This window comes from Phascolarctos cinereus, unplaced genomic scaffold (genome assembly GCF_003287225.1).
Source record: "Phascolarctos cinereus isolate Bilbo 61053 unplaced genomic scaffold, phaCin_HiC Scaffold_3;HRSCAF=262, whole genome shotgun sequence".
NCBI classification, from domain to species: domain Eukaryota; kingdom Metazoa; phylum Chordata; class Mammalia; order Diprotodontia; family Phascolarctidae; genus Phascolarctos; species Phascolarctos cinereus.
In genome coordinates, this window is record NW_027555736.1 from 222,683,612 (window position 1) to 222,710,145 (window position 26,534).

A 26,534-nucleotide genomic window follows, 5' to 3' on the forward strand; every position below is an offset into this window, starting at 1 on the left:
TGCATGGAAGAACTGACATATGAGTCAAGTTTTATGTGTTACATTATCAGGCACTTTGCCAAGGCAGAGAAGGATGAAAGAACAGGAGGCGTTGGAAGAGCAGAGAGTAGTCCAGCTAGGCTGAAGGCTAGGGTACATGGTGAATGAGTAGTTTTAACTTGAGTACCTAACCGTGGGTGTGTGTGTGTGTGTGTGTGTGTGTGTGTGTGTGTGTGTGTGTGTGTGTGTGGGTGGGTGTGTCTTGGACTTCTTTAGTCTTATCCTTCCAATCCCTTCACAGAATAATATTTTTAAATAAATAAAACAAAATATGCAATATACAAGGAAAACCAATTATACTGAAATGCAGCTATCAAAAAAAGTTTTAAGTTCATGGACCTCCCAGGTTAAGAATCTCTGCTTTGGAAGAAAAGCATAAATTTGATGCTGCAGTGCAGTGCAAAGAGGCCTGAATCTGAATTCAAAAGACCTCAGTGTGAATCCTTATTCAGCTATGCCCAACATGTCTATAGGAAAAGTCTCTTGATCATTGGGGGCCTCAGTTTCTTCATCTATAAAATGAAGGGGGAGGGGTGTTGGACTAGATGACATCTAAGGTTTAAAATCCTAGAAAGAGAGGAGACAGGATGTTCCAGACAAAGAGAACAGCAGGAGACAAGGTAGAGAGGGACGAAAGAATAGGAGGTGTTAGAAGAGCAGAGAGTAGTCCAGCTAGGCTGAAGGATAGGGGTACATGGTGAACGAACGAACAGCTAAGGCTAGAAATATTAGGGTGGCAATAGATTGTGGAAAGCTTCAGGCAAAAGAGTTGGAACTCTGTTTCATAGGTTACAGGGAAAGGCAAGTTAGTGGTGATCAGAAGGAGAATTTTTGGATTTGTATCTCTCTATTGGGCAAGTCTTAGAGCAATCAGTCTTTTTAGAAGCAACAAGATGGCATTTATACAGTAAGTGTACCACAGAAACTTCTATGTGTCTAATTATTATTAGATTTAGAGATTACATACTTAGTAAAATTGTTACATTGGTGAAGTTTGATATTCAGCAATCTCAACCTTTTCCTCTTTTCTTGATCCCCCTACCAAGCTTTTTCTCATTAAAAAAAAAAAAGCTAAAATCGTAGAATTATAGGATAATGGCACATTGGTGCATGCTCAAAGACGAAAGGACTCACGTGGAGATGCCAGAGATCTCCTTTAAGGAAAAGAAATCTTGTGTTGGGTCTACCACATGGGTGGGAGTAACCCTTTTCCATTGGCTGTTAACCTAGAACTAACTGCGTTTTAAAATCTACCTGACTGAGGTGTAGTTGTTTTCTTTCCAATGGTGGCCAGGGATGAAGGTTTTAATCAGCTACAACAGAGAAACCATGCAATAAGTCCAAGGGTTGTAGAACCCAGGCCCTATCCTCTTGGGCCCCACAGTCACAGGAAATGGGCTTGGGGATTTTTGTCTTGTTTTGTTTATCCTTTTCAGTTCTATGTACAGGGTTTGGAGTCTTTGATCAAGGAACTTGAGATATGAGGAATTTGTAGCCCCGTCTTCCAAGCTATATGCTACAACCAGCCCAGTAGGGAAGATCTGAGAAGTCAGAATCCCAGGATGCAAAGGGAATTGAGGCTGCTTTATTCTTGAAACTTGGTGGGACTAATGCTATGTAGGAACTGAATTAAGTTGTGAATCTATTCCCCTTCTCTTCCTCTCCCCTCCCCAGAGACCAAGGTAGTACAGGGAGGAATCATGCCTCTAAGGTGTTGGGGGAAAAGTTTGTATTTTTCCCTGGCCCTAAGTCAGTGGGAGCTAGAGAAGGTGCTGTTACAATAGAACCTCAGAGCAGAAAAGAACCCAAAAGACGAAAGTCAGTGGACCAAGTCTGCATTCCCAGGGATGTCACCTGCTAGTTATAAGAACCTGGATAAGTCACATTACTTCTCTGTGTCTTCACTTACTTATCTGTAAAAATGAGGCTAATAATATCTATACTGTGAGGTATAATGCATACATATAAAGCCTTCCCTCATTTGACACTCACAGAGTCTCAGTAAAAATGACTTGCCCAGGATCACTCTGCTATTTGGACTATTGCTTTCCTTCAGGAAACTTTCGCCATCAGAAAGCAGGATATTTGGGAGCAGAAGGATCTCTATGTGGCAGTAACTTCCAGATAGAAGACACCGGCATGTTTTATAAGATCACAGATTAAAATTTGGGAGGAACTTAGTTTATCTAATCTTACCTCATCATTTTACAGATGAGGAAACAGAGGCTCCAAATTCAACAGCAGAGCTGCAATATAAACTCCAATCTTTGCCATTTCTCATCATAGCTCAGTAGCTTCCTCTTCAGGGACTGAGTTACTCCAGAGGGAACTCAAACATCTCCCTTTTTTAAATAGTTAGGGAAAGGGCAGAACGGTAGTTTGTTTCACTGTGGGTATTCTACTTGGTGCCATGGCACCATGGTAATTTGGTAGGCTTCCCCACCCCATACCCCACTTCATACTCCTCCTCCCCTTCCTTTCTAAAGTTTTAACATGTGACTATGCTTTCTGGTCACCTAATCTCTTCTTCCAACCTTTCTGAGTCTCAATTTCCCCATCTGTAAAATAGGGATAATAATAGCACCTGGGGCATCTAGGTGGTGCAGTAGATAGAATGACCAGTCTGTGGTCAAAAAGATTCACCTTCCTGAGTTCAAATCTGGCCTAAGACACTTAACCAGCTATGTGACCCTGGGCAAGTCACTTAACCCTGTTCACCTGTTTCCTCATCTATAATATGAGTGGGAGAAAGAAATAGCAAACCACTCCAGTACTATTGCCAAGAAAACCCCAAATGGGGTCACAAAGAGTCACACGTGACTGAAAATGACTGAACAACAACAACACAGGGTTATTCTGAGTATCAAATGAGCCAGCCTATTTAAAGCATTTTGCAAACCTTAAAGCTCTACATAAATGTGAGCTATTATTATTCTTTTAATTTCATTTAATTAATTATGTTTAGGCAGCACCCTCAGTGCCTTACCAGAGGTGGGAAGAGACAAGCGCCTTCATTAATATAGTTTATTATGTGACTCCTAAAGGGAATGGAGACAGCTCAGCATAGAATGAAGGACATTTGAGTAACTGGTACAAAGTCATACCTTCCCCCTCTCCCTCCTCCCTAAATAATTCCCAAATGTATCAGTGGCTATTTTCTTACAGGTGACCTCGAGGTCCCTTCCCGTTCAGGCTATGACTCAATAAAATTTCAATGTACAGAACTCTAATGGTTTAGCAAATTGGTGTTGTCAGGAGTACAGTAATGATATTTTAGTCTTATTGGTAGGATTAATACTTGTAGTAATAATAATAACATTTATGTAGTACTTTCCTGACTCCGCTTCCGTATCTATTATCTCACAGTAGCCTCACAATGTGGGAGATACAATGGAGAGATTAAGCTTCACAAAACCCTAGTTAATGCCCAGTAGCCAAATGGTCAGCAAGCAAAATTATCTGAAGACAAAAGAAAGAAGGCTTACCTCCTGCCCCAAAGTATGAAGGATTCCAGTATCTTTTCATTTCTGTGACTACTGATACCATCTCAATCAACAAGTAGTTATCGAGCTTTTATCACATGCTAGGCACCATGAAAAACACTTGGGCATGCAAAAAAAAATAGTCCTTTTGTGTTCAGGGAGCTTGCATAATATATGGCATTAGTTAAAGGACCACACTGTGAGAAACAGAGAAAGAGACAGAGAGACAGAGAAAAACAGGGACAGACAGACAGAAAGAAACAGAGAGACAGAGACAAAAACAAAGACAGAGAGACAGAGGCAGAGAATCATGAAAATGTCATCTTGGGCATTTCATTCTTTCCTTGTAGCCTTTGTCCCTATGTTTATAACATCTCAAAAAGAGATTTATGTTTTCATGCTAAATATGAATGCCAAGAGATACAGAAAGATACTGATTAGACTGACAATGTGGTTTCTCCAATCTCCAGACAACATCAGCCCTAATTTCCTTTTAACTCCCTATACCTTGTTTCAATATACCCACATCAAATACACAAAGAATATCTTTTGTCCAGATTTCAATATGCATATGAATGGATATCTCTATAAAGCTTGTCCAATGGTATGTATGTCGGTGACAGACAATACAGGTGGACAATAAGCCAGGTCCAGAGTTGAAAGGGAAAAGGAAAGTAAGCTGGATTGCATTCAGGAAATTGCAAATCACTTTTACTGACCCCAAATTTCCCATAACAGCAAAGACCAATCTTTTTAATGCAAACATTTTATCCATGTTACTCTAAGGTAGCAAGACCTAAAGATTTCCCAAGAATTATGGATGAGCATCACATAGATGGCAATGAAAAGGAGCAAGGGGAAAGGCGGGGGGGGGGGCTGGTGAGCAGGCTCTAACATATAACCAACAGGGAACTCTGAAGAACAGGAGGAGATCAAAGACCTGCATTACAGAAAGATAAGCTAGACCATTAATATGACAGAGCAAAGGATGAAAGGTAGATAGCCAGAGGGCTACTCTAGTGCCCTTGTGATGCTAGGGTGAAAAAATGAGGAAGTCCTCCAGCATGCTGGCTAGACTCCTGGTATTACACTTTTTGGAAGACATGGATAAGGGTCACTCATGGATAGACTGCAATCTACATCACTGGAGGGGACATTTGAATCTAAGTGATCACAGATCCACTGAGTATTTGAATACCTTCTCTTATCTCCACCTCCCAGTGGCCTTTGCCCATTGTCAGAATTAAGCCAGTATACGTGATAGAGAAATTTTACTGATAGCCAGAAGGCATGGTCCCAAGGACAGCTGGCCAAGGACAGTGAGCCTACCCAAGGATGAAAAAGTTCATCATCAGAAGACTGGCCACTAGATGATGAATTACTTAACCGTGACAACCCATGAAACAAATTAAGCAAATAGGTAACTGACTTTTCTAGGTCATCCCTTTTCTAGGCATGTATTGTTATGGTGACCCATATCCAAACTGTACTGCCTCATCAGTGTAGAATATCACTGAAACCAATCTTTGAAAGCTCTCGTGTTGATAACAGGCCTGTGGACCCGCATCAACAAACAATTAGATTGTAAGCTTCCTGAAGGCAGGAGACTCGGTCTTCTAGTTTCTTGTCTGTCTTTAAGCACCTGAGTAATGGCGTGTCCATTGTAGGTACTTAATTACCATACCAAGAGTGGGGAACCTATGGCTTCAGGGCCGCATGTGGTCTGGAGGCCACAGGCTCCCCACCCCCGATCCATGCACTTGTTTTTGCTATTTGTATTCATTCTTGAGCCAGAAATTCTGAAGGTCTTCCCTTTCTTTCTTATGTGAAGGCAAATGAGGCTATCTTTTTCCTCCATTTTCCCCTAGCCTTTAATTACTGAATGGGTGTCGCCTCAGATGGACTGAGATCTGGGACAGACTTAGCTCAAAAAGGCCAGGGTCTCCCACTGCATCCAGGGCCATCGCCAGTCATCCCGACCTATGTCTTGCCACTGGACTCTGAGGACTCTGAAGGAAAGAGTGAGGCTGATGACTTTGCACAGCTCTGCCTCACTTAAATCCAATTCATTTACAAATCAAGTAATCACCCTCCTGATGTTACTGGTCTCTTCCAGAACTAAGAATCAAGCACAATGCACTTTCTTTGAGGAGTTTAGTGAGTATTGATAGGAAGGCAGGTAGCACAGTGGATAGAGTGTTAGACTTGGGATTAGAAAGACCTGAGTTCAAATCCTACCTCAGATGCTTTTGAATCGTGTGACCCTAGACAAGCCACTTCACCTCTCTTAGCTTCAGTTTTCTCATCTGTAAAATGGAGCACCTACCTCACAGGTTTGTCGTAAAGATCAAATGAGGTAACATATGTAAAAAGTGATTTGCAAACCTTAAAATACCATATAAATGCTAGCTATTATCACCTACCGAGTGCCCAGGACAGTGCTAGGCAGCTTAAGAGTTTGCTCGTTAACTTCTAGGGCTGTATCCCAAGGAGCTCATAAAAATGGGGAAAGGATCCAAGTATACAAAAATATTCATAGCAGCTCTTTTTGTGGTGGCAAAGAAGGGGAAATTGGGGAATGGCTGAGCAAGTTGTGGTAGATGAATGTAATGGAATACTATGGTGCTACAAGAAATGATGAGCAGGCAGACTTCAGAAAAACCTGGAAAGACTTATGTAAACTGATGCTGAGTGAAGGGAGCAGAGCCAGCAGAACACCATACACAGTAACAACCACATTGTTCAAGGACTGACTTTGATAGACTTAGCTCTTCTCAGCAGTGCAAGGATCTAAGACAGCTCCAAAGGACTGATGATGGAAAATGCTATCCACATCCAGAGAAAGAATTTGAAGCCTGAATGCAGATGGAAGCATACTATTTGCTCTCCTTTTATTTTGTTGTTTTGTTTTGTTTCTTCTTTCTCGTGGTTACTTCCATTAGTTCTAATTCTTTACATTGTGACTAATTTGATAATATGTTTAATATGAATGTATAAGTAGAGCCTATCTCAGATTGCACGTCATCTTGGGAAGGGGGAAGGAGAGAGAGGGGGAGAAAATTTTAAACTCAAAATCTTATGGAAGTGAATGTTGAAAACTAAAAACAAATCGATTAATTTTTAAAAAGAGTTTGCTGGTTAGATCAATCTTCTCCTTATAGGGTTGATATTTAAAGAAGGAATCTTAGTCCACATAATCCCCTTTGATCACTTGATCTTTCTGATTAAAGCTTCTACTAAACTGAAAAAGCACCATGACAAAAGGGGAAAGAACGGAGCAGGGGGAGGAAAGAAAGGTAGGGAAGTGTTCACTGTCAGCCCACTTTCTAATCCAGTACTTAATATAGAGGTCATTTGCTATGTCCTCGGAGTGAACTGACTTAAATTACCTTGGTTATGATGAAAACCCTTTTTGTCCTTACCTAGTATCATTTACCATCTCATCTGCTACAGATGTGACCCAAGTTTTCTTCCCTCCGCTTCAGGTTCCTTTGCCCTTCTCCCTAAATGTTCTAAACACAGGTCAGAGCCACAGTGACATATGAGCCTTGAAGTAAGTTATGTGTGCCAGTATCTTCATTTCTGTATTTCTGGCCTTGAACTGTAGAGAAATAAGTCTAGCCTTTCTGATCCCAGCCTGCCTGATCCACAAGCTCCCAGATACCCTGCAGAATCTCTCCAAGCCCTCACCCTTTACATGGAGTAACAGCTCAGCCTTGCAATAAGGCACACCCTCAATGCTGCTGCATCAACATCTATACTGCATCGCATTACCTCACCACCAACCAATCCACACCTCCTGTGGCTCAGCACACGTTCTGCCTCTACCACAGACGTTGCCTCATGCCACACACTGCTACTCGAGCAGGCTGTGCTTCGTGCCACAAGTCCAGGCTGGGGACGGAGGATGCATTTGAAGGATAGAGACAGTCAATGCCTCCAACACTAACATCTTCTCCTGACCCGGGATCTTCTAAAGCAGATGCCTGATTCTCTTGGGCCACATTAACTCATTAACTACCTCAACAGAAGACCTATGAATGAAGTAGATTGTAAATAAAAGCCTGGTTTTTTTTTTCCACATAAAAGAATTCAGAAAGGAAAAGATGAGACATTATAGACAGTCAGGAACAGAAATTGGCTCCAGGGCTACAAGATCTACCTTGACAATTTTACCAGTTGCCTGTACAACTTTACTAGACAACTCCTCAGAGTTACTAATAGTCATATCTCCCACTCACAAAACTAATGGGCATGCATAACATTAAATCAGGTTATCTGGGATGATCCCTTTTAACCAAAAGGTACTGGTCTGAATCATACATGCTGCCTAGACAGTTCTAACATTGAATGGCCCTGAGCCCTCACAGCCCACAACAGAGAAAGCTGGATCAGGTTGGAGGGAGGAAGAGGAAGGAAAGTTCTTGTGGCAACTCAGCTGTTTCACCTTCCAGCCCCCATATTCTTCAAGTCTTGAGCACCCCATTTAGGAGATGTCCATGCATCATTTTGGCAGAGACTCTTGGAGGCATGTATTTTATCTTGATGTTTTCTCACTTGAAAGAGAACTTGCTCTAGGCAAAGACAGAAATATTGCATGATATTTCTTTAAAAAGAGAAGGGGGAGGGGGGCAGGTGGGGGGAAATAAACCATTATAAATCTTCACAGGGAGTTCAATATTTTACACAAACACAGCCATCTAATGGTAATAATGACTCTACAGATGTGCCATGTACATTTATTGTTAATAGCTTTCCATGCACCTAGGAGGGAAGCATGGTCAGAGGACACGAGGGAGAAATACTAATAAGGAGGGAAAAAATGGGACAATTCGGGAGTGTCTCTTTCATCTGTCTCCTGTGTCAGGGCAGGAGGGGTGTCCCAGCTTCAGAGGAGTACAGAAACAAAGCATTAAGAAAACCGCTTGTTTCCCATTTCTTTTTGAAAACATGGCATTTCTTTACCTAGAAAAGGGAACAGTTCCTCCCCCCACCCCCACCAACTCCTCAACTGAAGTGAAAAAGACCACCACAGGAGACCATTGACAAATGCCTCAGTATAGCTGCACACTCAGCTCCTGTCCCTGTTGGGGGAATCTCACTGTGAAGTTCGTTTCTGCCTTATTATCTGAGTTCCTAGGCTTATGTGCCTTATATTGGGGGATGTTGAGAAATTTGTTGTAACAGAACATTGATAGTTTCTCTTTTTCCCCTCGAATATTTTACTATTTTTGTGATTTTTTAAAAAAGAGTATTTTATTTTTTAAATTTACAATAATCTATTCTGATGGTTTCAAATTCTGATTTTACCACTTACTAGGTTGTGACCTCAGTTTCCTTAGTCACAAAATGGAAACAACAGTACCTATGGTATCAAAGTCAGGGGGTTGCTGCGGGGCTTAAATTTATAAAGCACTTTGCCAACTTTAAAGCAGTCTATAAATGCCATGTATTATTTTTGACCCCAACCTCTGATTTTATCTGTGTAGGAAACTCCTGGTTCAGTAACTCCATATATTCAGATCAGCAATTGGTCTACAATTTATTGCCTTAGGGAGATATCTGTGACATTGACAAGTTAAGGGGTGACCATGTTTATCCAGTTAGTTTCAAAAGGATTTTAACCCAAGATCTTCTAAATCTGAGCCCTGCTCTTGCTATCCTGCTATTATTACTACTGCTGCATCCATGAATGCTCTTCTTCTCATACATTTATGGCAAAATAACGATTATAAGCTGATTATAAACAGAGCAGATGTCATTACTGTGAGCTAATGTGGTCAGTTTAAAATGCTATTGTAACTGCATTAATGCCAAGGGACAGGAATCAAAGTGGATTAAAGAGAATGGTTTTGTTTAATTTTATTTTCTTTTGTTTCTAGAGGAGTCCAGTCCAATTCGAATAGAGAACTTCTCCCACCTTTCAGTGGGCAATTAATAGATGAAGACAAGCTTCTCAGGCTGAGAAATGAGTTGCTTATATCTGAGTATGAGGATATAAACTACAATTATATTTCCAAAGTAATTCCTGAAACAAGCATTGGGATTTTTTTTAAAAAAGTGGAATAAATCACCCCATGCTCAGAGAACCCATTATGCTGTGCTTAATAGGATCTTTGAATCAGCATTTTCCTCTATGGCCTTTGCTCCTACTCTGGAGCAAAGATGCTGGTCATAATCCGATAGAAAGCAAAAAAAGAAAAAGAAAAAGAAAAGAAAGAAAGAAAAAAAGAAAAAACCTCTGCATTTCTTTGATGTATAATTTTTCAAAGAAAAACTTTAATCTTAATTTGTAAAGCCAATTTGTTATTTAACATTTCCCCCCCCCATTGGTTACTTAAAGGGCAAAGCAAACATTTCTGAGATACATTAAAAAACCATTACAAGTGAAAAAGGCCATGTAGTCACTCTCAAAAGGCACAAAGTGGGTATTTTCTGGAAGAAATATATTCTGAGGCCTGTGGCCCATGCCAGTTACATTGGGCCAGTACTGTGGAGGTAGCATAGCACAGTGAAATCATTCATTCAAGTCACATCTCTGAGGGGCAGTTAGGTGGCATGGTACCCTGGAGTCAGGAGGACCTGAGTTCAAATCCGGCCTCAGACACTTGACACTTACTAGCTGTGCGACCCTGGCAAATCACTTAACCCCAATTGCCTTGCCCCCTCCCCCCAAAAAAGGCACATCTTCACTTCTTACTTATATTTGTGACTGTGACAACTTTGCAAGGCCTCAGATTTCTCATTGACAAAATGAAGGGGTTGAAGAAAATGACCTCCAGAGTGCCTTTCACTTCTAAATCTCTGACTCTATGATTCCTATCTCCTACGAAGGAACTTCTTGAGCTCAGGAAACGAGTATTTCCAATAATAAAAGCTAGCATAATGATAATAATGAAAAGTACTTTAAGATTCATAAAGTGCTTAATATATGTTAGCTTGTTTCATCCTCACAATTCTGTGACGTAGGTGCTATTATTATCCCCATTTTGCAGAAGAGGACACTGAGACAGAAGAGATAAGTAACTTGCCTAGGATCATAAAGATAGTAAATGAATGAGGTAGGATTTGAACTCAGGTCTTTCTAACTACAGGTCCCATACTCTTATCTACAGATTGATTAATAGGGGAACTACTGCAGAACCAGTAGGAACAGGAAGAAAAGGGGGACACTAAATCATTATTATAGATTACAGAATGGGAAGAGACCTTTGAAGTCATCTACTCTCATCTAACATATACTTATTGCAACAATTGTCCATGTTTATCCAATCTTTGCTTGAATAGTTTCAGTGACAGGCGACTCACTACATCATCAAAGAGCCTTATTTCATTCTTTAAAAGGTTTAATTGTTAGTAATTTATTTTACTGGCCAAAGATATTCTCCCTGCAAATTTCAAATTTTGATCATAGAACAATCATAGAAACTAAGAATTGGAAGAGACCTCAAAGGACATCTAGTCACACCCCCCTCATTCACCATCTATAGCTATATAGAAAACAAATCCAATTCCTAATCTCATTCTCTCAGATTATGCTACACAATGTGTTGAGCAAAAATGACATTCCAGAGCTCCCCCTCTTCTCAAAAATACAGAGGAACCATTCTGGATATTTTCACTTATAGGTTCTGGGTATTGGCAGGATTACATGACCAGCACAAGCCAGAAAAACTCTCACGATGTCATGCCAATAAGCAAAACTTCTAGGATATTTGCCAAGAAAATGGAGACTATTTGACAGATCATATTGCTCTCTTGAAGACATAGAATCAGAATTTTAGGACTAGAATGGACTTAGTCCAATTCCTTATATATCAGGAATTATAATCAGGAATACCAAGAATATTTAAATATCAGGAAACAGTCTCAGAAAAAATAAGCTATTCATACAAGATCATATTCCATTACACCCCTCTGTCCCAATCAATAATGAAAGCTGTTCAGTTTGGAATTTCAACTTAAAATTGCTATTTTATTTTTTTACTGATTATCCTGCTCCCAGATGACCTCTCTTATATTGAACATTTTTCGTTTATTCTTTTATTCCTTATGTTACTTGAGAATTATTTTTAAGTACCTACAGGCTGCTAGGTGGTACAGTAGTTAGAATGCTGGGACTGAAATCAGAAAGACTCATCTTCCTGAGTTCAGATCCGGCCTTAGATACTTACTAGCTGTGTGACCCTGGGCAAGTCACTGAACTCTGTCTCAGTTTCCTTATTTGTAAAATGAGCTGGAGAAGGAAATGGCAAACCACTCCAGTATCTTTGCCAAGTAAACCTCAAATGAGGTCATGAAGAGTTGCACATGACTAAACAATGTGCAAAGTATTATAAAAGGGCCTGTAACAGATACAACAATTGCCCTGAAGGCTTACTTAGGTGTTCCTTCCTGAGGAAGATTGGTCTTGAACTAGACTATAATGCAGATCTGATATTTGGATGAGCTAAGGACATTCATAGGATCAGAGATTTAGAACTAGAAAAGACAGCCTATTTATCTCCTATTTACACCGTACATATCTTGTATATCCATAGTTATTCACATATTGTCTCTCTCGTTAGAATGTTATATCTTTGAGGGCAGCAACATTATTTTTGCCTTTCTTTGTATCCCCAATACCTAGTACAGTGCCTGGGACATAGTAAGCTTTTAGTAAATAAATACTTACTAACTGAATAGCTGACCTTAGAGGCCAATCCCTTCACTTTACAGATGAGGAAACTGAGGCACAGAGCCATTAAAGAACCAGCCCAAAGTCACACAATGAGAAAGTATCTAAGGTGGGATTTGAACCCAGGTCTTCCTAACCCCAAGTTCAGTACCCAATCCACACCTCTCTTTGCCTTTCCAGGAGAAAAGAATAGCTCCTTAAATGCACCCCTCTCCTGTTCTTCTCAGTCAGGTTAGACATTCAATTCAATAAACATTTAATAAGCAGCTGTTTAATGCAGAATAAGACAGTGAGTATTCATAGACAGACATATCATATATTTATCTATCTATCTATCTATCTGTCTATCTATCTATCTATCTATCTATCTATCTATCTATCTATCCCTCAAAAGGAATGGGGGAAAGCATTCACGGCCAAGTCTCAGATTAACCTCCATAAGGATTTTTTTTTTTACTTCCTATGAGCCCAGTCACAGCCTCTCTGCCTTAGCTACCACCACTAGGGTACCTGAATTCCTAGCAATTTTCTTGAATCAGAGGAGGCATAAAAATCCCACCTCTGTTAATCTAATTGAGACAAGGTTAAAAACAAACCTGTGTAAAAGATTACAGATAAGGGTAAACATCAGGCAAAAGAAATTCACTGAGTCAAATCCACTTACTGTAAAATTATCTTTGTTTCACTTAGCCCTCTCTGACCATTTTTGTTGAGACTAAGAAAATCCTTACAGACCAGTCTAAGCCTCCCATGTATATGTGCTGCCTTCTTTTTCACCAGGGGTATTGCTTTACTTAAATTCAATTCTCTTACAAGTATAGATATCACCCTCACGATGTCATTGGTCCTCTTCATGACTGAAGGATGAACAACAACATTTCTTTATGTATCTACAGTTTTCTTGAGGCTGGATTAGTATGTCTCTCCAGGACCATTATCCTACGGGCAAGGAAAGGACTCAACACGGAAGTCAGCTTCCTAACGTCTAGTGACCTACCTCTTTCAATAAATTATCTTTACTAGGGGCAGCTAGGTGGAGCAGTGGATAGAGCACTGGCCCTAAAGTCAGGAGGACCTGAGTTCAAATCCTGACCTCAGACCAAACACTTGACACTTACTAGCTGTGTGACCCCAATTGCCTAAAAAAAAAAACTTTACTTATATAAATTAATGCAAAGTGAAGTAAGTAGACCCGGGAGAACATTCTATAAAATAACATCAACACTGTGAAGACAAAGAACTTTGAAAAAACTGAGAATTCTGATTGATGAAATGACTAAACAAGATTCCAGAAGAACCATAATGAAACATACTATCTCCTCCTAAAAAAAAGAGGTGATGGACTTGGGGAATGATGACACATATACTTACTTATGTACATATATGCACACAAAACTTGTATAGGTTTGTATATAGATATACTTGTATAAATATATGTATTGTGTATGTATATATATAAGTACAAATATGTATGTCTATCTGTTTATGTGTGTGTGTGTGTGTGTGTATGAACTACAGACATGGCCAATATAGGAATTTGCCTGACTACGCATATTTGTAACAAATGTTTGTTTTTCTGTTTTTTTTCACTGAGCATGGGGTGAGGGAGAGAAAATAGATTTATATTCATAGAAAAAAATTTAATTAAGAAATTCTGCCTATTACCTAAGAGTGGCAATCTCCTGGGCATTTCCTCAGGGAATGAATATGGAGCCCAGAATTGGCTCACCAGTTGGATGGAAGCACACAGGGAAGTACCACTGTTTGAATCTGGAGCTGCGGCTGGCAAGTCCACATCTCAAGACACAAATCCCTTCCAGGAACGTGATGGGTGCCAAGCAGGCATGTTGTCTAAACACTTGGCACCCCCTAAAATCTCAGAATATACCAGATTTCCAAGCTGAGAAGACAGCCAATATTTCATCACACACACTGCTGTGCCTTCTGTAGCTATAATAAAGGTTGTTTGTTGGGTTGTTGTTGGGAGTTTTCAAAAAAAACTCATTCTCTATGGCAAATATCATCTTTATCTTTGCCACTTTATTTTATGTCTGTTGGTTGTGCAAGCTCTGGAGCATGGCAAATACAATACATCACCAGAGTCTCTGGGCCAAAGCAATATCCTCTTTTCTCACCTTACATGTAGCCTTAAAACATCTGAGGGCCTTTTTTCAAAGTAAGACCTTATACTTATATAGCGCTTTTAGGGTACTTCTGCATCTGTGTGACCCTGGGCAAATCACTTAACCCTGTTTGCCCCAGTTTCCTCGTCTGTAAAATAAAATGAGCTGGAGAAGGAAATGGTAAACTACTCTAGTACTTTGCCAAGAAAACTCCAAATGGGATCACAAAAAAGTCAGCCACAACTGAAATGACTGAACAACAGTAATGACATCCGCTGAAGAACCAATGCATTGGAGGAGACCTCAGAGGTGATTCCATTCCATTCAATAAACATTTAAGTGTTTCCTATGAGAGACAGTCAATAAGCATTCATTAAGTGTTACTATGTGCAGGGCACAGTGCTAAGTGCTAGGGATAGAAAAAGAGTAAAAAACAATTCCTGTCCTCCGGGAGCTCAGTGGCTAATGAGAAAGATAATAAGCAAACAAATATGTGCAAACAAGCTGTATATTGGATAAACTGGAAATAACTGAGAGAGGAAAGACACTAAATGAAGATGAGTTGAGCAAGGCCTTCTGTAAAAGAAGAGATTTTAGTTGGGACTTAGAGGAAACCAGGAAGCCAGTAGGTGATAAAGTAGGAGGGCATTCTAGGCATAGGGGACAGCCAGAGAAAAAAGGCCTGGAGCTGAAAGGTGGTGTGTTGAAGTGAATAAAGATCTGGCCTCCAAGTCAGTAAGATATAGGTTCAAATACCACTGGCAATGTGACCCTCAGTTAAGTCTTTTACCTCTCAGTACCCAAAGATTCTCTAAGATCCTAAAATGTAGAACAGTTGCCAGTCAAAGAAAGGAAATTTCCCCACGGGAATTCTCTACACCAGTGAAATATTTGATCAAGATCCCTTCCCTCTCCCCAAAGTACCTAATATGTGTTAGATGCTTCCATTAAAGACATAAGCTCAAACATACCTTGTTTTCAAGGAGCTTACATCCTACTGGAGTGAAATATAGCCTGTTACTAGGAATCCTTGTATAGAATGAATTTAGGAATTGTTTTGAGTTTATGACCAAAATCAAACTGGGTCACCATAATTTGGAGGCAGTATGCAATATAGAGAAAGATCCAGACAACACAAAATGGTAGTCTTCGAGGAGGGAGAAGATAATTTCAGCTAGTATAATCAGGTAAGGGAACGTGGAGAAGATGGACACCTGGACTGAAAAGTGAAGTTCAGGAAGGAGTATATTCCAGGTAAAGAGGGTGACTTATAGGAATGTAAAGAAGAGGTAGGTGATTGTATGCCGAGGTTGGAGAACAATTAGTAGTTTTCTTTGGCTGGAATATAGACTTTAAAGTGCTACAGATGTGTGAATTATTATTGGTAGGGTTAAGGAAGGGTGGCACCCGCTTTCACATAGGTATCCCTATTGGTGTAAACAGAAACACATATGTTTCGCCTTTCATCACAAAGAAGAGCACGTCATAACTGAACAGAGACAGTTGGTTATAGAATTTACTTCCTGGGGAAATGGCACCACTTCAGAGATGGGACAGAAAAGCTAAATACCAAAACTTCTCAAAAGTTTAGTGTGTTTTAAATCCTTTAAGATTTTGCTTTATGTTGCAAACAGATGATGGAGCAAAGCGCCCTAAAACTAAAAGAAATTTTGGAAGGCATCAAATGGTGGTAAGCACAATATTTACTCTCATTTTATATACCTTTCTCATGAGAATAATTATCTGGTTTCTCAACATAGCATGTTAGAAACAACAAATTAGATAGAAGAAGGGGGTTCCTGGAGGTAGTCATACTGATGTGATATGTTGTTGTTCAGTCTTGTCCAATTCTTTATGATCCCATTGGGGATTTTCTTGACAAAGATACTCAAGAGGTTTGCCATTTTTGTCTCCAGCTCATTTTATAGATAAGGAAACTGAAATAAAAAGGGTTAAGTGACTTGCCTAGGGTCATACAGTATCTAAAGCCAGATTTGAAGTCAGGTCTTCCTCACCCTAGGCCCAGCACTCTATCCACTCTGCCACCTAACTGCCCCTATGTGACATATAGCAGCAAGGAAAAATTCAAGAAAAGAAGAGCTAAGAAATCGAAAGCCTAGAAATCTGACATCATTTGTTGTGGGAAAAACAACTCTACACACCTTGTAACCCCTGAAATATCTCATATTGCAACCCAGGGCGATGACTGTTATTCATAACAATGACCCCAAGTCATAAGGGAAAAAAAATAAATTATGTTCAATATTCTTTATTTAAAAAAAAGATTGGGAATATATGATACATTTTGGAAAGATTTTCATAAAAAATAATTGACGTTTAAAAAAAGTTTTATCGTTCAAGTAAGGAAACCAGTTATCTAGAAAATAAGTATCACAGATATGGAATTCCATAGGACTTTAGGGATCATCTAGTCCAATCAAAATGTGTTATCCACAGAGGTTAAGTAACTTGCCCAAGGTCGCTTAGCTAATAAGCAGGAGAGGAAAGTTTCAACCCCAGATCCTCTGACTTCTTAAATCCAGTATTCTTTCCATTATACTACAGTGCTTTTATTTTCCAACACCAATAGATAAAGAGCAAATTTGGGGAATGTTCATATCTTTACAATTTGCATCTTTACACTTTACATCAGTTGGAAAGAAACAGCTACAAGGTAAAAAACAGGCAAATGAGAAACGCCGATTACTTTCAGGACCCATACACAATCCTCCTATGACAAAACAACTATTATCCCCTTGGAATTCCTGTGGTTCCTTACCCAGTGATATCTTGGTACTATGTGGTTAAGGGCCCAGAATATAATTACTCTTCTGATGCATTAACACTGGGCGCAAAGACATACGGAGGCTCCAAAGTGCTCTTCTTCCTTTTTCAGGAGGGCTCTGGCATCTTTTAGAGGAGATCCCATTAGGATCTCTCTTATTGCAAGCTTATCATCTGAGGGACTTCCTGAGAGGAAAAGCCTACTGACTGAGGCTCTCAGGCCCAGGCAGCATGTTGCTATTATTAATACAACTTTACGTGTATAAATCGTCTAACTACTCTGGCTGGAATTCTCCAAATGTTACATCTGGTGCTATAGGCTAATGTTGTCCCAGGGGAGAATCTCATAGGAACATATAAAATCCTAATAAATACACAGAATATGTTTATCCTCAGTAATCTCATAAAGATGAATTTGTCATTTGTTCAAAAGCTTTCAGTAAAGAAGGTCTGCTGACAGCTGGAGGTAAGAGAAGAAACTATTGGGCCCAAAATGTTCTTCAAAGGAAAAGGCCAACTCGGGCTTCAAGATCAGGGCCATGAAACTTGCAACATGAGCTCAGAAAACAAAACTTAAAAGAGATGAGAAATGTTCCAACCCTCCTTCATCCTCCCTGTAATTGAGGTAGGCCTAGTCAGGCACAGGAATACAGAGCAGAGACAGCATACTTACACAGAGTATATAGCTGCCCTTGCAATATGATTGAAGAGTATGTAGCCTGTCCCAAAATTATCTTCTCCTTGACCATAATCCAATAAAATGTGTACTCCTTGAGGACGGGCTATTGTCCTAGGTTTTACATTCCCAAATGTTTAGCATAGGGCTTTGTACACAACAGGCGCTCGATAAATGCTTAATGAATTTAATTGAATCCAAATTCCCAGAGTCAGTAATAGCTTAGAAGCAGTGTGCTGTCATGGAAAGAACACTACATGTGGAATCAGAGGCCTGGGATCACTATGCGACCTTGAACAAGTTTGAACCTCAGTTTCTCTTCTGTAAAATGGAAATAATAATATTTGCACAAACTACCCTTCATAGGGTTTTCCCAAAGATCAGCAGAAATAATATATTTAAAGTACCTTGTAATCATAAAGCACTATATAAAGATAAAGCACTAAATGTAAGCTCTTTACTGCACTGGGCAAGCAAGGTGGCACAGTGGATACAAGCAGCACAGCTTGAGTCAGGAAGACTCATCTTCCCGAGTTCAGAGACAACTTCAGACATTTACTAGCTGTGTGACCTTGGGTAAGTCACTTATCCCTGGTTGCCTCAGTTTCCTCATCTGTAAAATGAGCTGAAGAAAGAAATGGCAAACCAGTATCTCTGCCAAGAAAATCCCAAATGGGGTCAGAAAGAGTTGGACATGATTGAAAATAACAACTGAACGACATCAATAGCATTAGAGTACAAAGTGAGAGTGAGAGATACTGTCTTGAGAAAGCCACAATTAGGATGCTATTGCCACAAATTAGCTTATCCAATTAGCTAGTGGCCCTCTTGGTGTCAGCCTAATAGAGATAATAGGGCACTTGGGCTATAGATGCAGGAGAAATATAGGTAACATTTTATGCTGTGCCTGGAAGATTTACCAGGGGACATTTTTGTGAGGACTGTAGGGGAAAAGGTGGATTCAGAGGAAAGGGAATTAAGCTGGTACTTCCTCTAGAGGCTGCAAGTAGTCAGCTATTTAGGAGAACCCAGATATGGGAACAAAGCTGCCTATACAATTGGCTGGATTAGTTTATACGTCATGTAGTGGAGATCAGCAATGTGGTGAGAATGATGGAAGGATGGAGGTGAGGTTAGGAGATAGAAAAGGTACTCATAGATAAATGCTGAGACATGATCCTCAAAGCTATAACAGGGCAGGTCATTTTCCACGTTGAGAAGTAGAAGGTTGGGTAAGATTTTAGCGTACTGGGGTAGCTAGGTGGCGCAGTGGATAGAGCACTAGCCCTGGATTTAGGAGGACCTGAGTTCAACTGTGGCCTCAGACACGTAACACCTACTAGCTGTGTGACCCTGGGCAAGTCACTCAACCCCACTGCCTGGCCAGAAAAAAAAAAAAAGATTTTAGCATACCAATGAAGCCCTGAGTGGGGAGGGGAGAGGAGGCAAAGATACTAGGTCAGGAGGGTATGCCAAGGCTGAAAGAATAGCTGATAGAGGCAGGGCACAAAGCAAGGCAGAATATAGACAACAAAGCTTTGCCTTAGACTAGCCCTGGGCAGAAGGTAATAGCAGATGTCACCAAGGAAGGAAAGGACTTCTTTTTCTACTTGGAAGGAATGGGGGGAGGGAAAAGAAGAGTGAGAAGCACTTGAATAAAAAAGTCCTTCCATAAAATCTTATAGGAAAGCAATTTCTCTTATATTATAGTCAAGCTAAAATCCCAATACAATGACTCTTTATTAGGGACAGCTAAGTGGTTCAATGGATAGCACATGCTGGATGGTATTCTAGAGTTAGGATAGACTTCAGTTCAAATCTGAACTCAGACCCTTCTAACTGTGTGACCCTGGAGAAGCCACTTAATTTAAGCCTCTCTCAGCCTCAGTTCCCTCATCTGTAAAAATTAGGATAATAGTAGCACCTACCTCATAGGGTTGTTGTTGAGGATCAGACAAGATAAATATATAAAATACCTGGCAAACCTGAAAGAACTATATAAATATTAGCTATTATTATTACTGTTGTTATTATTATGGAGAAGCATTCCATATTGAAAAGTTATCTTCCAATTCTGGCAGATGGTTCCTGGAAACAGGGCTGTTATGGGCTAATTATAACAAATTCTATATAATAACCAGTTCTGAACAACATGTTTTTTCTCTACTCCCTGTCCGTGTCACAGTCGCTCTCTACAAGACAGGACTTGATTGAGGGCTATTTATATTATAAATTATAAGAAGAAAGAAGAGCAGAGGTGGAGCTAAACTATTTATGCGTCTTTTGTTCTACCATCAAGCAGCAGTTAGCCATCAATGCCACTAACCCCCTCAAAAATAGTAAATATGATTTCTAATTCCCTCTTAAGTCCCAAGCCACCACCAAAGGAAAATAACACACAAAAAGCCTCAAAAGGTGCTCCTAAATCATTGGCTTGTTGCTTTGGATTAGTTGATCTCTAAGGTCCATTCTAGTTCTAAATTTTTTGTTTGGTTGTTTTCAGTTGTGTCTGATGCTTCCTGAACCCATTTGGGGGTTTTCTTGGCAGAGATACTGGAGTGGTTTGCCATTTCCTTCTCCAACTCATTTTACAGATGAGGAAACTGAGGTAAACAGGGCAAAGTGACTTGCTCAGGATCACACAGCTAGCAGACCAGATTTGAACTCATGAAGACGAATCTCCCTGATTCCAAGCCCAGTGCTCTGTTTACTGTGCCACCTCACAGTGCTTCAGATCTTATTGTTCATCTTTCATTCTCGAAGAGGACCAATGAAATCACAAGGGTGATGTCTTGACTTGCGTGTGAACTGGATCTGAGTGAGGCAGAGCTGCACAGAGTCTTCAGCCTGGCTCTCTTCTCCAGAGAAGAAATGACAGTGGGGTGTATGTCACACCCCTTTTTCCTGCGAGGTTCAAAGCACTCACGAATCACTGCAGAGAATCTAGGTACCTGCTCCATTTCCTTTCCAGGTTCTGTGGGCTGGGATTGTGATTTCTAGAAACAAGTTCATTGAACAAAATTCCATCGCTGCAAAACAATTTGTCCCTCTGGGGTTTTATGATAGAGGGATTTTATCTATATTAATAATCAATACACAAAATTAGTGTATTGGGAGGTCAAGATTCCTAACCAGTTAACTTTAAATGGCAGAACAGGTCTTAATCCTCAATTCTGGCTAGAAATCTTTGCCAGATGAGATGCGCTACAGAGCCAAACTGACTACCCAAGCCATTTGCATACACAATGCAACCCACTTCAGGAGGTCTAAGTGTGAACTGCTCTTGTGAGAACGAGTGGGTGTTCTGCCTGTGGTGACGCTGAATACTCAGGTACCTCGAGTTTGTGTGTGTGTGTGTGTGTGTGTGTGTGCGCGCGCGCGCGCGCACGCACGCATACATACCACCCACAAGCTGCAGAGCTCCTCGTACTTGCAGAATGGTCAATAAATAGAAGCTATCGCTGTTATCAGCTGTAGCATTGAGGTAACATTGAAGTCTATAATAATAATGATAGCAATTATTTTTATTTCCATTTAGGCTGATATTTAGTGCCTTAAGTTTTGCATTGCTGACAGAGACCTCATGCCATGACACTCCAAACCATGCCAGTGGGGAACAGGCCAAGTAGGAATGGTGCAATGACTTCACCAGAAGACACCAGAAGATATGCATCCAAGGCACGCATTTCTTCTCTCTATATGTGCCCCAGCCATGTGTTCTTTATATATGGGTTTTTCCACATGTGTACTTTGGTCACATTGGCTCTAGGTATGTCACTTCTCCATCTTGATGGAGTGCATGTTCCATAGGACCATAGACCATTATTATCAAAAGATCATATATTTAGAACAGGAAAGCACCTTAGATATCACCTAGTCCAAGGCCCTCATTTGAGAGATAAGGAAACTATAGGAGAGAAATGTTGTGTAAGAAATGTTCTATTGCCACTTTTATCACTTGGATTAATTGTGTCCCTTAATTGCCCAGTAAACACATTGCAGGGGTGGGAGAGATTCATGAAATAAGGTTTTGAGCAGATGTTGATGATAGAATACCTTCATCCTAGGGTGACTTGTCTGCAGGGACCCACATGCAGATTTGGGCACACCTTCAGCTGCTACACTGAATTAACTTGAATTGAGTTTGAAGGAGGATTGAGAAGAATTGGCATTTACAGCCCTCATCCCAAGATGTGAACTTCTACAATAACTAATGGGAAAATTATAAAACTGAAAACAAAAATTTCCAAAGACAGCTTATAATCCCCACCTCTGCCTGAGCCTCATAAGGTCCCAGAATAACAAAGCTCTAAAGTGTGTCTCTCAGCCCTGGAAATATAGTCAGGCGTGCATGCAAGGATACACAAATGCCCTACTAGGGGTGGAGAACCTGTGGCCTCGAGGCCACATATGGCCTTCTAGGCCCTCAGGTGTGGCCTTTTGATTGAGTCCAAGTTTAACAGAACAAATCCTTTTATTAATGGGATTTGTTCTGTGAAGTTTGGATTCAGTCAAAGGGCTGTACTCGAGGACCTAGCGGGCTACATGCAGCCTCCAGGCTGCAGGTTCCCCATCCCCGCCCTAAACTGTCACAGATTGGTAAGAGAACAATCTCTTTCTGTAGTCTTGCCATAACAGACAATTAACATAATAATATCACCTAATATGATATGATAAAACTAATAAGCCCCTTTTGGGGAACAGATGTTGAATCAAAGAAAACTGCAGATAGGTCCTAATAAGGAGATGCTCATGGCGTATCCTTATTCCCCAATCAGTTTTCTCCAGCCAGAAGATTCTGAGGGGCATGCTCCACTGAGTCGTTTTCCAGCTCTGCTCTTTCCTCCTTACTTTAACTTCTCCTTCTTCTCACTCTGGCACATATATATTCCATATGTACAAACACACATGGAAATAGACTGCCTGAAGTATCCACTGACATTCTCCTAAAGTTTCACATATGGTAAAGTATGTATCTGAGTACAGGGGATGGGATGTCAAGGATATCTGTGTATATGTGTTTATGTATTTGTGTGCACATGTATATGTACATGTGCATGTATATGCGTGTATATGTGTATACACGCATATACATATATGTATGAAAGAAAATCTAGGGATGAGTGAGCAGGAATGTATAAACAGATGCCTAAACAATTTGGACTGGACCTATGATTTCTTTAGCATAGGAACTTACAGTTGTAGAAACTCCCTCCAAGAGGCAGACTGGCAATGAGTATGCAATTTATTCAATTTAATAAGCATTTATTAAGCACCTACTAGGTGCCAAACACTGTACTATGTGCTAGGGAACTGTCCTTGTCTGCAAAGAGCTTCTATTAGGGAGGCAGAAGCAGGGAGAACATGTCTATAAATAATAAGTAAATTTAAAATATATGCAAAGTAATGGGGGCATTAACTCAGGGAATCAGGAAGGGCCCGTTATAGGAAATGACACTAGAGATGGACCTTGAAGGGAGTGAGGGATGCCAGTGGGGTTGAGGTAAGGAGAGGGAAAATTTCAGGCATAGAGGATGACCTGCACAAAAGCAGAGGCAGGAGATCAGATGATATGTAGAAGATCCGATGGAAGGTATCGGATAATATGTAGAAGGAACAAATTGGCCAGTGTCCCTGGAACATAGACCAAGTGAGAAGGCTGTAGATAGAAACTAGATTTGTTATTCATTTACAAAGAGAATTTCCAGGTAAAAAAATCCCCTCCCCAGGTTCAGGCTGGCACCTTTCTGCATCTTAGAACATTGCCTGGAGCATAGAGAGGAGAGTGACTTGCCCAGGAACAGTCAACCAGTAAACACAAGAGACAAGACTTGAGTGCAGAGATTCCTAGTTTCAAGGCTGGTCATCTACCTGCTCTACCAAACTGCCTCCCTGAGTGAGAGGCAATCATGTGAAATCAGTCTAGAAGGACAGGTTGCAGACAAATTGTGAATGGCTTTAAATGCTAACCAGAGAATTTTTTTTATTTTTTATTTTATCCTAAAAGAACTACAGAGTCACTGAAGCTTCCTCAGGTAAGGGTCAGAGCTGGGTTTTAGTCGTTTGAACTTGGTAGCTCTATGGATTGGAGTGGAGAAGAGTCTGAGGTCAGAGAAACAAAGGAGGTGTCAATGCAGTAGTCCAGACTTGTTCTGATGAAGACCAAGACAAGCATCATGGCCGTGTGAGTAAAGATATACAAGAGATTTTGCGGAGAAATTGGCAAGACTTGAAAACTGACTGAATATGGGAAGTGAAAGAGTGAAGGGTTAAGAATAATTCCAAGGCTGGGAACCTGGGACAGGAAGGATTGTGGTTCCCTCAGTAGAAGCTGGAAGTAGGGAATGGAATGGGTGGATTTGGGAAAGAAGGGAGATAATTTTTTGGACATACTGCATGTACAGCAGGCAGTTAGTGATGCGGAATCAGAACTCAGGAGAGAAATGAAAGCTGAATAAGTAGTTTGGGGCCTTATCTTCACAGAAAAGATCATCAGAACCCCTGGGAGATGTTACAATAAGAAAGAGAGAAAGACAAAACCCTGGAGTATACCCATACATAGTGGTGACATGGAAAATAACCCAGCAAAGGAGACTGAGAAGAACTTACAGTATTAGAGAATTATCTGGGCCACTGAGGGGTTAAATGACTTACCCAAAGGAGGGACTTGAACCCAGGTATCCCTAACTCCAATTTATCTGCCATACCTTTCACTAAAAGTTAAGATCAAAGGACAGAGGACATCTTTGAGTGAGTCAAAGTGGAAGAAAACATGCTGAAAGTTCTTCTGAGTTCCAACAGTGGATCTAAGCAACACAGGGCAACCTGAACTGAACTTAGATGCAAGTTAGAAAGGATACTGGAGATATTCTTAAGACCAATGAATTGGAGAGAGCTGACTGTGCCCTGGGGGAGGTATTAACTGAATCTATTTCATCAAAATCTATTTAGCTAGTCCTTGCAACATTTTAATGGAGCAAAGGAGTGACTAGGCCTCACTCTGACTACTTGGAAGTTATGGAATAGCTTCCAGTTTTCTAGAAGAGGGTTAAAGATACAAATAATTATCCACCCACTTTTAACTGACCATATCATAAAGATGCAAATGACCACTTTGGGGCAACTTTACAAGGCTTTGAAAGAAGTTCACTTTTTATTACCACTCCTCGATTAGGTTGTAGGCTTTTTGAAGTCAGGGACACCATCTTCTTCATCCATATTTCCCATCCTACCCCCATGAAACCACAGAAGACAATGCAGTACATTGAAAATACCAGATACTCCATAAATGTTTCCCAAATGATTGACTGTAGGCTATGAGAATTAATGAGTACAAAAGTGCCCAAGAAAAGGGTGTTTGTGTATTTGTGTGTGTGTGTGTGTGTGTGTGTGTGTGTATCTTTATGCATTAGTGTTAACATGGTAATAGAGACAATTACTTGTTATTTCTGAATCCTGCTATCCTCCAGCACTGCTCCCTAGAGTCCAAATAACTGGCTGCACTAAGCAAAACACAGAGCATTTAGACTCTCACTGATTCTATCTCCCTCTTTGTCTGAGCCCAGGAACCAACTGGCAGTTCTGACCGCACCTGAAGCACTTCAGCTTCTGGGTACAGGTTTTCTCCATGAGCCAACTGGCAAAGCCTAAATGAGTGACAGATTTTTTTAAATGGAGGGGGAAAAACCATGGAAGCACTAGGGAGAGAAAATTTTAAGTTGCTTCTGTTTTGGAACTTCAGTTTCTCCCTCTGCAAGAGGATTAGAATGGCTTCCTCACCATTCCAAATCCCCATCCATCTGTGGCCCTAGTGAATGAGACTGTGCCAACATCCAGCTAAATATTATTGAAGAAGCCCATTACTGTAAAATTTAATCCCCAATGGTGCCAATATGCCACCATCTCCGGAATTTTAGATGTTTACATAATGACATCTCCATAACTATACATGCCCATTCCCTATTTCCCAAAGGTGATGCCTGAAGATTCCTCCTTTTGCTTTGTTACAAGATCCCCCCAAGTCTTGCTCAACCACCCGCCTCAAGCTACCAGCAAGCTGTATAGGCAGGTGATTCAGTCAGTTAATAAACATTTATCAAGTGCCTATTATGTACTGTACTAAATACTGCAGAGAGGACAACAGTCCCCACTCTCCAGGACTTCAGAGTCTAAGGGTGAGACAACATGCAAATAATTATGTGCAAACGATCTAGATGCAGGATAAATTGAAGATACTCAACACAGGGAAAACACGTATTAAAGGGGATTAGTAAAGTCAATGGATAGACTGCTGGCCTTGAAGTAAGGAAGACAAGTTTAAATCCTGCCTCAGACATTATAACTCTAAAGTCACTTAACCTCACTCAACCTCAGTTTCCACCTTTGTAAAATAGGGATAACAGTTACACTTATTTCTCAGAGTTACGACGATCAAATGAGATAGCATATGTAAAGAACTCTGCATATCGTAGAGAGCTATGTAAGAGCTAAAAATTATTTCCCTCTTGAAATTGTTTTATATATACAAGTATGTTTATATATGTATGTACAGTTGTCCCTTCCACATCATGATTTTCCCCATTGCAGTTTCAATATACAGCAGGTTGGCACAAGAAATTAAATGTGAATTTTGGGGTAGTTTTGTGGAAGCCCAGATGACATGCAAAGACCAACAGATGACACAGAGCAAATACAATAAACATGCCATAAAAGAAAAAAAAAATTCAAGCTCTTTCTCTGGCACAAAGGGAGAG

The 26,534-nt window shown here is 40.3% G+C and overlaps 1 protein-coding gene across 5 annotated transcripts in view; it reads right to left on the reverse strand.

Annotated features, from left to right (window-relative positions):
• The window catches only part of NRXN3 (neurexin 3), a 2,091,311-nt gene that overhangs the window by 1,549,452 nt on the left and 515,325 nt on the right, over window positions 1-26,534 (reverse strand). The window lies entirely within an intron of this gene.